The sequence below is a fragment of the Pelophylax lessonae genome, assembly GCF_965119305.1.
Source record: "Pelophylax lessonae genome assembly, chromosome: 3".
NCBI classification, from domain to species: domain Eukaryota; kingdom Metazoa; phylum Chordata; class Amphibia; order Anura; family Ranidae; genus Pelophylax; species Pelophylax lessonae.
Window position 1 is genome coordinate 33442723 of NC_138770.1, and position 13499 is coordinate 33456221.

Sequence of the window (13499 nt, forward strand, 5' to 3'; positions counted from 1 at the left end):
CTCTCACTCTAGTGTGCAGCCAATAACCCCCTTTGTGACAGCGTAATATAAATGACAGGTCCTCTTTAAGGAGACATTAGGGGTTTATTAGACCTCCAAAGTCACCTATGGACCCCAGTGAAGCTGATGAAGTACAGATCGGGATCAACCAGCTTCTTCACTGACCACAGTGACCGGGGAATGATGGCACTGAACCTGGAAGTGATGAAATGCTTCTGGATTCATTCCCCAGAGAGATCTGAGAACTGATCACCCTCCACTCCATCCACCATGCCAATCCTGGGCCTACAGGAGGGGCAGGCACATGGTTAATATAGTGAGGCATGGGGGATATTTGTATCTTCAGAGGAAGGGTGTGAAAGGGCAAATTTCAGGAGAACCCGAATCCGAATCTCATCCCTCGTTACAAGAGACTTCTAAGGTGAGAAGATGATTGGTGGGAAAGGTGACAAATCTCCAGAATGAAGAGAATTTTTCGACCCTGAAGGGGTTGATCTAGCTTTCCACACTATATATGTGTGTATCATCATCTGCTGGAGATAAAAGAGGTCACAGTGACTATGGAGGAAGAAGACGGACATGACGGGGGGGGGGGGGGGGGTTACTGGGTGTAAATAGAAAATAAGATCTTATTACCTCCTCTACTGCCACTTCCAGCAATGTCTCCTCTCTCCTTTGTGCCACATGGAACTTGCGTCTGTACCTGACATCACTTCCTGTGTTCCATAGAGACTTCCTGTCTGGGTAGAAGTGAGATCACCACCTTGTGGAGCTCAGAGGAACTGCCGCCCCGAGAAACATCTCGTAGTGTGAACACGGCCTTGTGCTGTGTGTGTATGTACTGTATATCCTTATAGATGGGTCATCTCCTCTCCCACCAAGGGGGAGAGAAATATATTACTGCCTATTACCATCACATGCTCACCCCCCCCCCCCCTTTCCTGGCCAGGCAGGCTGCATGCTCGGATTAACAGTTTGGTATTTATTTCCTGGCTGACCTCACACAGTTTTTTTTTTTTTGTTTCTTTGCTTTAAGGACACTTTTAAAAACCTACTAGATTCAGAGTCTGGAATGTAATTTTGGGGGACTCAAAATTTGGGCGTGTGAAAAAAGTCTTTACCACTTTCCGACCTCCCTATAGCAGTTTTATTGCTACAGGGCGGTCGTGCTGCTCAGAACCACGTATATAAACGTGATCCTGCACTTCCAGGTAGTGTGCACAAGTGCGCGCTGCCAGCGGCTCACTACCACTGTGATTCTACACAGCAGGTCCCGCAGACACGATGTCCGCTGGCACCCACTGATCGTTCGGTACACAGACAGAATGGCAATCCGTCTATGTAAACAAGGCAGATTGCCGTTCTGTCAGTAGGGAAGGCATAAATCCTGTGTTCCTGCAAATCAGAGGTACTGATCCGTGCCTTCCCCTAGTAAAAGCACCTCCCCAATACTCAAACACTGGCTAGGCACACATTTAACCCTTTGATCGCCCCTGATGTTAACCCCTTCCCAGCCAGTGTCATTAGTACAGTGCATATTTTTAGCACAGATCACTGTATTGGTGTCACTGGTTCCCACAAAGTGTCAGTTAGTGTCTGATTTGTCCGCCACAATAAAGTCCCGCTGTAAGTCACCAATCACCGCTATTACTAGTAAAAAAATAAAAATTCCATAAATATATCCCATAGTTTATAGATGAGATAACTTTTGCACAAACCAATTAATATTTGCTTATTGAGATTTATTTTAAACAAAAACATGTAGCAGAATACATGTTGGCATAAATTGATGAAGAAATTTGATTTTTTTTAAATTTTTTATTGGATGTTTTATAACAGAAAGTAAAAAATTATGTTTTTTTTTTTTTTTTGTCGGAAATTTTTTCTTTATAGCGCAAAAATTTAAAACCGCAGAGGTCGTCAAATGCCCCCAAAAGAAATCTCTATTTGTGGGAAAAAAGGACATCAATTTTATTTGGGTACAGTGACGCATGACTGCGCAATTGTCAGTTAACGACTTCAGCCCTGGAAGATTTACCCCCCTTCATGACCAGGCCATTTTTTTGTGATGTGGCACTGCGTTAATTTAACTGAAAATTGCGCGGTCGTGCAACGCTGTACCCAAATAAAATCGATGTCCTTTTTTTCCCACAAATAGAGATTTCTTTTAGGGGTATTTGATCACCTCTGTACCCAAATAAAATCAATGTCCTTTTTTTCCCACAAATAGAGATTTCTTTTAGGGATATTTGATCACCTCTGCGCCTTTTTTTTTTTGCGCTATAAACAAAAAATGACCGAAAACTTTGAAAAAAATAAAATAAACATTTTTTACTTTCTGGAGGGCGGCGCCTGTAAAAACAATCAAGTGGCTGAACAGCCCATATGATTGGTTTTATGATGCAGGGAATCACCGGCAGAAAAAGAGGATATGTGAATGATGCCTGTAGCTCCACCCATCATCCAGATATCTTCACTCAAAGTCCATGATGTCATCTGAGGTCGTTGGGCAGGAAGTGGTTTAATACAGGAGAATAATGTCCACGCCCCCCTAAGCATACGCTTATTTGTAGAGACATAAACCATTTGGAGTGCCAGAATACCAATCTTCTTCTCATTGGTATAATGTCAAGGATATTGCAGACAGAGAAAATGAGCTTTTCTACGTTAGCAAGCATGTTGTGTGAAGGTCCTTCTTCATTATAATAACAATGTGGGGGAGAGAAATCCTCTGCACCTTCCTCCAGTACGGCATCCATATCCTCTCCATTGCCTCTTGTCTCTGCATCCTCTAGGAACAGCATATCAGGATCTGACTCCGGTTGGGAAACTGGAGAAGGAGAAGAGGCGGGGAGTTTTAGAGCTCTGGACAAAGATGGCCGTATTAAGACGTAAACTGTCCAAGGAATGGCGACAGAAAATTCTGCTTTGGTCAGGTAGCCCACATGTTGTGTGTCTGAGAAAGAGCTAGAACCAGAAAGAGACATTGGGGGTAAAGCATGGACTTTATATACAGTCCAGCATTTTGGACAGATAAGACAGGGTCACCCTGTACTTCCGACCATTACTCTATTATTCTTTAGGATAGAATCAATATTTCTCATTCCATCTTCCATTGCATTGGAAGAGAGGCAAGGGTTAAGGCAGGTTCACAGGCTGCAACTGCAGAAAGATATACCCCCGAAGAACAAGACCAACACATGAAGTTACCACCAGAAGATGCTGCAACCCCTCCAAGGACACATCCAATCATCATGACTGAGTATACCCTTGAAGGACACAGCATCCTCCAATGACAACTCTTATGGCTAAGCTCACTAAGGCCACATCAAGCAAATAGATGACTCATCATCAGGGCTAGTTTTCCCAGAGAATAGGTGCAGGTACTACCCCTTTCTCTGTCCCTTCCCACCTCTGAGTATCATTCCTTGGTCCCATCCCCCTACCCACCTCCGAGCACCATTCCTGGGTTCCAACCCCTACCCACCTCCGAGCACCATTCCTGGGTTCCACCCCTACCCACCTCCGAGCACCATTACTGGGTTCCACCCTCCACCCACCATTTCTTGGTTCCAACCCCTACCCACCTCCGAGCACCATTCCTTGGTTCCACCCTCCAACCACCATTTCTTGGTTCTACCCCTACCCACCTCCAAGCACCATTCCTTGGTTCCGACCTCTACCCACCTCCCAGTGCTGCCCTTTTAGACAATACAGAACCAGGTATCATTTTGTGGTGCTGAGTAATTTGTATGGAATTTGGTAAAGATAACAAGAAAAACAGTAAAATAGATTCCCTGCAGCCGGTAACGAAAGATCCCCTAACAACAATGGACCACCCATAACAGAATGCCCCCCTGGCAAATAATAAACTACTGGCTGCAACAACAGGTCTCCCCACAGCCAGCATCAATAGACCCCTCCCAGCAACAACTGACCCCCAGAAGTTTAAGACCCCCCCAGCAATAGTAGGTCCTCCACCAGCAATAATAGATCTCCTCAGCAACAAAAGACCCCCCTGCCAAAATAGATCCCCTCCATCTAAAATAGACCCCCCAGCAGCGAGCATCAATAGACCCTGCAGCACACTCCAGCACCCCTTGCCATTACATACAGTCAGTGCTACAGGTGCCCAATTTGCGGTCCCCCACGTTGTCGCTGAAAAAAAATCCCTCCTTATTATGCTAGAAAACCTCTTCCTCTTCATAAATGCCTAATCTGACATCCTGCAATGCAGGAAGAAGTGTCCCGGTTGGGACAAGGTGTTGACCACTAAGACATTCTGCTGCTCTGTCCTTCTGTTCACTTTGCACCCCTTCTAGAATGAGCTTCTAGCTTAACCACCATAAAGGTGACAGAAAATTCTGCTTTTGTCAGGTAGGCCACATGTTGTGTGCCTGAGATAGAGCTAGAACCGGATACAGACATTGGTGGTAAAACTGGGTCCTACTCTGGTACAAGAGACACATTGTCACTCCAAGGCTGAGTATTGAGTGGACCTTTGGCAGAGCCAATCTCCTGTGATTTAGAATTGGCTCCCTTTCTCCTGGTCTCCACCATAGCTACAAGTGAGGGTATCCCCCCTGTGGGGTACTCATGGAATAGGGTGCAGGTGATAGGGTGCAGTGTGTCTGAAAGGAATATGCGGTAACCCAGGTGTTGACTGTCCTGCAACAAGTGGTGAAAGGGCATCGGAGTATCTTATCAGGACTCTAGGGGGAAGTGGAATTTAAGGGTGTGACCAGTGGTGTGATCACCTGAGACTGAGCTCTGAATTTTAGCGCCAAGTTGGAAAAGCTTACGCCGTAAGGGGAATACATTCCAGACTTAGTAATGTTTTATAGAGTAATGGTCAAAGTTACAGGGTGACCCGGTCTTATTTGTCCTGAATGCTGGACTGTATATAAGGTCTATGCTTTACTCATCATGGTGGGCATACCACCAAAGAGGTCCTCAGGGACTGGGTTCCATAGGTATGAGGTTCCATAGTGATGAACTACAACCCTGGACCTGTATAGCACCCTGTGGCTAACTCAACACATTGCACTAAGTGCCATAGGGAGCACCTCATGCTGGATCCAATGCCTGAAACAACATTACAGGGCATTTCCAGAGCGTGGGGGTCTGAGTACAGCTCCCAAGGTTGCACCGATCCGGGTACATCGCTTCTGTGTAGACAGTAGAAGACAGTGAGGGCTGATTGAGGAATCAGAAGATAAAAAAAAAAAAAGAGGAAAATAATAAACTAGTGAAGATAACCCGCAAATATATCCCATTCTAGGTTGGTGCACACTATTCTGCTCACACAATCAGTGCAAGTCCAGCTGGTCACTGAGGCATCAAAAGAAACTTGAATGGACAACCATGCTCTAACAAAATACTCCTTTATTAGAATATATCCAGAAGTGACAACATGGCAGGAGAGATGAGACTGTCAACGCGTTTCACACTACAAGCATTTAGTCATAGCAAACCCGCCATACTGCTTTCTCTCTATTTAAACATACAACATCAATTACCATATTAATTAATATTTAAGCTGATCATCATAGACATGTGCAGAATGGAAACATTTGTTTTATTTCAGATAAATCTGTTTAGTTATTTATTTCGCTTTCTAGAATTAGTTTCATTTCACGCTTTGAGAACAATTGAAATTCTGATCGGTCGAGAAATGATCGACTGATTCGAATTGTGTGTGAAGAAATAGCTGGTTGTTAAGCAGCAAGCTGGGAAGCCGGCCGCCCACATCCTTACCAACCATGACTCATCAGCTGTCAGCGGGCTTCCCCACTGACGGATGAATGGAAAGAAATGTTTTTTAAATAAATGGCGTGGGGTTCCCCCCCCCAGTCTATACCAGGCCCACGCCAAAATGAAAAAAAATAAATAAATGGCGTGGGTCCCCCCAAAATCCATACCAGACCTTTACCTGAGCATGCAGTTCTGCAGGTCAGGAAAGGGGGGACAACAGGTGCCCCCCTGCCTAACCCATACCAGGCCATATGCCCTCAACATTGGGGGGGTGCTTTGGGGCAGCTCTCTTCCAGCCAGCCACCCACTGCCCCTGTGCCAGCCAGCCATCCACCACAGGGTGCCAGCCAGCCACCAACCCACCACAGGGTGCCAGACAGCCGCCGACTCACCACAGAGTGCCAGCCAGCCACCCACCACAGGGTGACAGCCAGCCACCCATCCACCACAGGGAGCCAGCCAGCCATTAAGCATTATACAAATAGTAACATATTCAGTACCAGATTTCTGTCGAAAATTGTCTTAATTTTTCAAAACTTTAAATGTACAAAATATCGGCCGATACCGATACGTTGTGACCAAAATATCGGCATCGGCCCTGAAAAAACCATATCGGTCTATCCCTAACCGAAGGGTCTGGTATGGAAAGGGGGAGGGGAGCACACCTTTTGTTCTATTGCCGGGCAATGCCGGCATTCTTTTCTTTCAATTCATCTGTCAGTGGGGAAGCCCGCTGACAGCTGATGAGTCATGGTTGGTAAGGATTCGGGCGGCCGGCTTCCCGGCTTGCTACTTAACAACCAGCTATTTCTTCACACAGAATTTGCATCGGTTGATTGTTTTTTTTGACTGATCCGAATTCGAATCGTTCTGAAAAGTTGGAAATCAAAACGAAGAAACAAAACAAATTTTAACAGATTTCAACAAAATTCATTACAATTTAATTTGGAGATTTGGATACATCAGAATCTAGGAATAATCAAAAATTTGTCGGAATTTGTATTCGCACCGAAACGAATTTCACGTGTCTAACACTTAATGGCCACCCGCTAACAGCTGGGCTCCCAGCCAATGCAAATGGCCGCCGATGGCAGGGCCCACTCTCCAGGCATGGATCCTCTACATATGTGTGCCATAACACCATCCTGCTGATAGCTGGGGACTCAATGACCACTCGGGACATCCTGGAAGACTTCTGGATACCAAAGGAAGCTCCTGAAATCCCGCACAGCTGCCCAGAACCAGACCCGCCCACCAATACTTCCAATAGGTAGGAAAACTTCATACAAAAATGGTCCTATAAGTGAGGAGGACAAAAAAGGAACTCAGCCAATTGGCTTATACTGAATATTTATGGGGATGGGGTCTTATGGGGGGAGGAACTAGGGCGGAGCTACCCAAACAGGAAAGCACATTATGGCCACTAGATGGAACTGACCATTATAGGAAATCCCAATTCACCATGACTGGGGGAATGCGGGTCACATTTCATCAACACATTTATAACAACCAGATCTGTAAGAGTTTGTGAAATCTTCCCGCACAAAATGTACTCAGCCAATGAAAGATAAGGACTCCATTTTTATTTTTCACCTGCTATCAATGGCCAACACGGGACAACACTTCATCCATGTCTTTAGTGATCTCTGATCTCCTTATGAAGTGTTTCTTACATGATGAAGATCAGCCATTGACTATATCTGAGGTGTATATCAGGGTGTGCTTCTTCCCCACATGTCCACCAACATTCATATAGAAGACATTTCCCGCACTCAAGGCACTAATACACCTCCAGGGTTGTGTGGGACCCCTGATGTACAGGAAGACAGGACTTCAGTGAGGAACATTTCCCGCACTCAGGACAGGAATATGGCTTCTCACCAGTGTGCGATCTCTGATGTGTGGAAAGAGTGGACTTCTGTGAAAAACATTTCCCGCACTCAGGACATGAATACGGCTTCTCACCAGTGTGCAATCTCTGATGTGTGGGAAGATTGGACTGCAATGAAAAGCATTTCCCGCACTCAGGACAGGAATACGGCTTCTCACCAGTGTGCAATCTCTGATGTGTGGAAAGAGCGGACGTCTGTGAAAAACATTTCCCGCACTCAGGACATGAATACGGCTTCTCACCAGTGTGCGATCTCTGATGCACGGAAAGAGTGGACTTATCTGAAAAACATTTCCCGCACTCAGGACAGGAATACGGTTTCTCACCAGTGTGCAATCTCTGATGTGTGGGAAGATGGGACTGCAATGAAAAGCATTTCCCACACTCAGGACAGGAATACGGCTTCTCACCGGAGTGAGATCTTTTATGCACATTAAGAGTGCCTTTCAAACGGAAACTCTTCCCGCACTCAGAACAGGAGAACCTCTTATCTGTTGTAAGTACGGCAACGTCCCTCACAGTCTGAGGTTCCTCAGGATAAGAGGAATACGATGGTCCGGCACCGTCCCTCACAGTCTGAGGTTCCTCAGGATAAGAGGAATACGATGGTTCGGCACTGTCCCTCACAGTCTGAGGTTCCTCAGGATAAGAGGAATACGATGGTCCGGCACTGTCCCTCACAGTCTGGGGTTCCTCAGGATAAGAGGAATACGATGGTCCGGCACCGTCCCTCACAGTCTGAGGTTCCTCAGGATAAGAGGAATATGATGGTCCGGCACCGTCCCTCACAGTCTGAGGTTTCTCAGGATAAGAGGAATACGATGGTCCATCTACACTGTGTGGTGCCGGATGGACATTTGAGGTAGCCGGGTTTTCTCCTGGACTATACTGTGTGATGTCCTCATCTTCTACTTTACAGTCTGGAGACAAAGTGAGACAATCCTCTGAGGGTTTCCTCATCTCCCGTCCATCTACTAAAATAGAAATACAAAGATTACTAGACATCAGCAGATTGGTTCCCCTAAACCAGGACTCCACCCACATCAGGCAGCTTTGTCTCTAAGGATCTTACAATTCTCCCCTCGAGGTAACTAGTAAATGGGTCCTCTGATCTCCTACCAGTTCATTTCTTTATTCATGGACCTTAGTCAGAGAGTGAGGAAACAACGAGAACTGTCTTTTATAGGAGTGATAGTGATGAGGGGATTATAGGACGAGTGTCCCCTCCCCCTCTATCACTCATTGCCATCTTCCCAACACAAGAAGTCCCGCACTTCCTTATTTAGTCCATGATTTAAACATGAATAACAGCGGGGCTAAGCCCCACCAGAGGTCAGAGAGTGAGGATGGGGGGAGAACAACCAAGATGAAGACTGGACTGATCCTGAAGAACACCATCATTGGGTTACTGACTCCTCCCTCATTATCACTTTCTGTTTAAGGTTCCAAAGTTAGAGGATAAATGAAGGGTTGGAAAAGGTTGGTGCCGGCGCTACCTGTTAAAATGTATATTGGCCAAGATCCTATAGGTATTTACTCATCATAAGATCCTATAGGTTTATACTCATCATAAGATCCTATAGGTTTATACTCATCATAAGATCCTATAGGTATATACTCATCATAGGATCCTATAGGTATATATTCATCATAAAAAGATCAAAAGATATAAATAAAGATAAATAATCCACAGGCGATGATTAAGTGCAAACAATAGGATCTATGTTTGGGCTGAAATATCTACACCCTTATAAAGTGCTCAGTGCTGGGAAAATAAGTGTTGGAAACACTTATGAGGTATAGGCACTTCATTCACTGACCTCATTCATCTCACTGACCTCATTCATCTCACTGACCTCATTCATCTCACTGACCTCATTCATCTCACTGACCTCTCTTTTTTTTTACAGGCACTATATTAAAGGAGTCTTCTCCCTTTATTCATTCAGTTATTTATTTTATTTGATTTATACATGTTTTTGTGGTTGTTTTACCAGGTTTACTTATTATATTGATTTATCCACATTCCCGCACTGGATACGGCACTACCAGCACTCTATAAATAAATTCTATTACATTTGCACCTTGTTTTATTTAAGGTTTCCAACACTTTATATGTTTGACCTTTTTATGATGAGTATATACCTATAGGATCTTATGATGAGTATATACCTATAGGATCTTATGATGAGTATATTCCTATTGGATCTTATGATGAGTATATACCTATAGGATCTTATGATGAGTATATACCTATAGGATCTTATGATGAGTATATACCTATAGGATCTTGGCCAATATACATTTTTTAACAGGTAGTGCCGGCACCAACCTTTTCCAACCCTTAATTTATACTTCACCCCTCTTACCCAGGGGTTTGTTGGTGGCAGCTTTAAGCCTTGTACACACAATAAGAAATTCGGTCGGGAAATTTCGTCCGACGACCGATCTGCCGATTTTCGGCTTGTTAGTATGGTGCTTTCGACAGCCGACTCCGACTTTTCGGACGAAAAAATCCTGCTGTGCAAGCATTAAAATTTTTGTCCTCCGCCAAAACACGTCCGATTTTCGTCTCATTAGTACAGATTTCGATGGGGAAAATCTTATGAGCAAGACTAGGCATACTCAGAGAAGAAAGAACACAGAGAAAGCAATCCAACACATGACATCACTTCTGAAGTAGAATTCTGTCGTGCTGGAAAATTCGTGTGCAGTCTAGATCACATTCCAACCAACAGACACCACTCTGGACAAAAGACGGACGACCGGTTGGCGGAAATTCGTAGCATGTGTACGAGGCTTTACACCTGTATATATATTTCTCACATATTCCATAGCGCTGGTCACCTCCCCCCCCCCTTTTTTTTTTTTTTTTGTCAACAAACTTTATTTGTTCTTTCTTTGTTATAATCAATATAGGATATCACCATTAACTGCAATCCTATTTAAAACTTTCCTATTAAGAACAATCCTATTTGGTTTGGAAAGGACTGTCAAGTAATTGCATTAGTTCATCTTTTCTTAACAATAATAAAGGATCGCCAATGATTAGTATCAGAATAACACACACCCCGAGTTGTCGGTTCAGGGTGGTGGGGGAGATTTGTGTAATCAGCACTCATCGTCCTCCATTCATCATGTTCTGTTTCTCCATAAGGAGGAACAGGTAAGGATTAACCTCACTGACGACCCCCCCCCCCTTTTTTTTAATCACAAAGTTGGAGGATGTTCTCACATTATTATCACCATGTAAAAGTCTGTCCTCCAATCAGATCATCAGATATAAAATAAATAATAAATGGGTACAATCATGTAGTGTAAAGAATGGTGTATAAATATTCACAGAAACATTCACCCAATGGCAGCTTACATTCAGAAAGTTTCTTTCACTAAAAACACAAAAACAAATAAAACGCAAAATCAAAAATAAATGTCTTCCCCCAAATCTGTAGACAATAAGTGGGAAATAGTTTCCCTCCTCTCCTCCTTCATCTTCCTCCACGGTATATATAGGAGTGGAGGGGGGAAAGAAAATATGGGCGGAGCCTGCGCAGGGACATCCCAGGGAAGGGGTATCTGAGTGAAGGATCACATTGTGAAGCTTGTTTAGTCCGCACTGCTCAAGTCCCGGCTTTGTAATTCTATCATCTTGGGTTTTAATGTTGAATAAAGCAGATAGACGGAGAGCACTAGAGGGGGGGGGGGGTTATTTTCTACTCTTCCCCCCCCATATATACCATGGAGGAAGAGGAAGGAGGAGAGGAGTGAGCGATATCCCTAGAGGGGGAAGGGATCTGTGGGACTCGCTGGTAACACAGGAGTCAGATGGTAAGGTGAGTGGAAGTGACCACCAGCAACTTTTACATCTGCAATTTCTGCACTCGCACTTTATCATTTATATTGGCCCAGACTGATGACACGCGTCACATGACACACATTTCTATCCTCTTATTGGACAATCACATTACTATTTATTCATTTCCTGACACTGTTTAATACATTTCATATTTTAGAATTGTAAGTCTGATTGTTACACGGCGCGGTGATATCGCACAGATTGGATTATTATTTCCCACTTATTATCTACAGATTTGGGGGAAGAAATTTATTTTCATTTTCATTAGATTTTTTCATCAGATATAAAATGTCCAGCTGGTAGGAAATGGGCGTAACAAAGAGAATCCATATTATGTGTATATACAGTATCTCACAAAAGTAAGTACACCCCTCACATTTGTGGAAATATTTTATTCTATCTTTTCATGTGACAACACTGAAGAAATTACACTTTGCTACAATGTAAAGTAGTGAGTGTACAGCTTGTATAACAGTGTAAATTTGCTGTCCCCTCAAAATAACTCACCACACAGCCATTAATGTCTAAACCGCTGGCAACAAAAGTGAGTACACCCCTAAGTGACAATGTCCAAATTGGGCCCACTTAGCCATTTTCCCTCCCCGGTGTCATGTGACTCGTAAGTGTTACAAGGTCTCAGGTGTGAATGGAGAGCAGGTGTATTAAATCTGGTGTTATCGCTCTCACTCTCTCATACTGGTCACTGGAAGTTCAACATGGCACCCTCATGGCAAAGAACTCTCTGAAGATCTGAAAAAAAAGAATTGTTTCTCTACATAAAGATGGCCTAGGCTATAAGAAGATTGCCAAGACCCTGAAACTGAGCTGCAGCACGGTGACCAGGACCATACAGCGGTGTAACAGTACAGGTTCCACTCAGAACAGGCCTCACCATGGTCAACCAAAGAAGTTGAGTGCACATGCTCAGCATCATATTCAGAGGTTGTCTTTGGGAAATAGACATATGAGTGCTGCCAGCATTGCTGCAGAGGTTGAAGGGGTGGGGGGGTCAGCCTGTCAGAGCTCAGACCATATGCTGCACACTGCATCAAATTGGTCTGCATGGCTGTCATCCCAGAAGGAAGCCTCTTCTAAAGATGATGCACAAGAAAGCCCGCAAGCAGTTTGCTGAAGAGAAGCAGACTAAGGACATTGATTACTGGAAACATGTCCTTTGGTCTGATGAGACCAAGATAAACTTATTTGGTTCAGATGGTGTCAAGCGTGTGGCGGCAACCAGGTGAGGAGTACAAAGACAAGTGTGTCTTGCCTACAGTCAAGCATGGTGGTGGAAGTGTCATGGTCTGGGGCTGCATGAATGCTGCCGGCACTGGGGAGCTACACTTCATTGAGGCAACCATGATTGCCAACATGTACTGTGACATACTGAAGCAGAGCATGATCCCCTCCCTTCAGAGACTGGGCCACAGGGCGATTTTCCACCATGATAACGACACCAAACACACCTCTAAGACGACCACTGCCTTGCTAAAGAAGCTGAGGGTAAAGGTGATGGACTGGACAAGCATGTCTGCAGACCTAAACCCTATTGAGCATCTGTGGGGCATCCTCAAATGGAAGGAGGAGGAGCGCAAGGTCTCTAACATCCATCAGCTCTGTGATGTCATCACGGAGGAGAGGAAGAGGACTCCAGTGGCAACCTGTGAAGCTCTGGTGAACTCCATGCCCAAGAGGGGAAAATAATGGTGGCCACACAAAATATTGACACTTTGGGCCAAATTTGGACATTTTTTTAACTTAGGGGTGTACTCACTTTTGTTACCAGCGGGTTAGACATTAATGGCTGTGTGTTGAGTTATTTTGAGGGGACAGCAAATTTACACTGTTATACAAGCTGTACACTCACTACTTTACATTGTAGCAAAGTGTAATTTCTTCAGTGTTGTCACATGAAAAGATAGAATAAAATATTTACAAAAATGTGAGGGTGTACTTACTTTTGTGACATACTGTATATAGCAGTGGGTAGAGGGGAGA

General features: G+C 44.3%; 2 protein-coding genes and 1 pseudogene across 3 annotated transcripts in view; 1 reads left to right on the plus strand and 2 right to left on the minus strand.

The window, feature by feature from the left end:
- LOC309550783 (uncharacterized protein) overlaps window positions 1–13499 on the plus strand; it is a 492521-nt gene that overhangs the window by 254321 nt on the left and 224701 nt on the right. The gene's annotated exons all lie outside the window — the stretch shown is intronic.
- Window positions 1–13499, minus strand: part of LOC309550277 — a 31322-nt pseudogene that overhangs the window by 9258 nt on the left and 8565 nt on the right. The window lies entirely within an intron of this gene.
- LOC309549950 (uncharacterized protein) overlaps window positions 7582–13499 on the minus strand; it is a 162522-nt gene continuing 156604 nt past the window's right edge. Inside the window, exon 6 of the mRNA XM_082250431.1 lies at window positions 7582–7672. The gene's annotated coding sequence lies outside the window, so the exon portion shown is untranslated. The remainder of the gene's footprint in view (window positions 7673–13499) is intronic.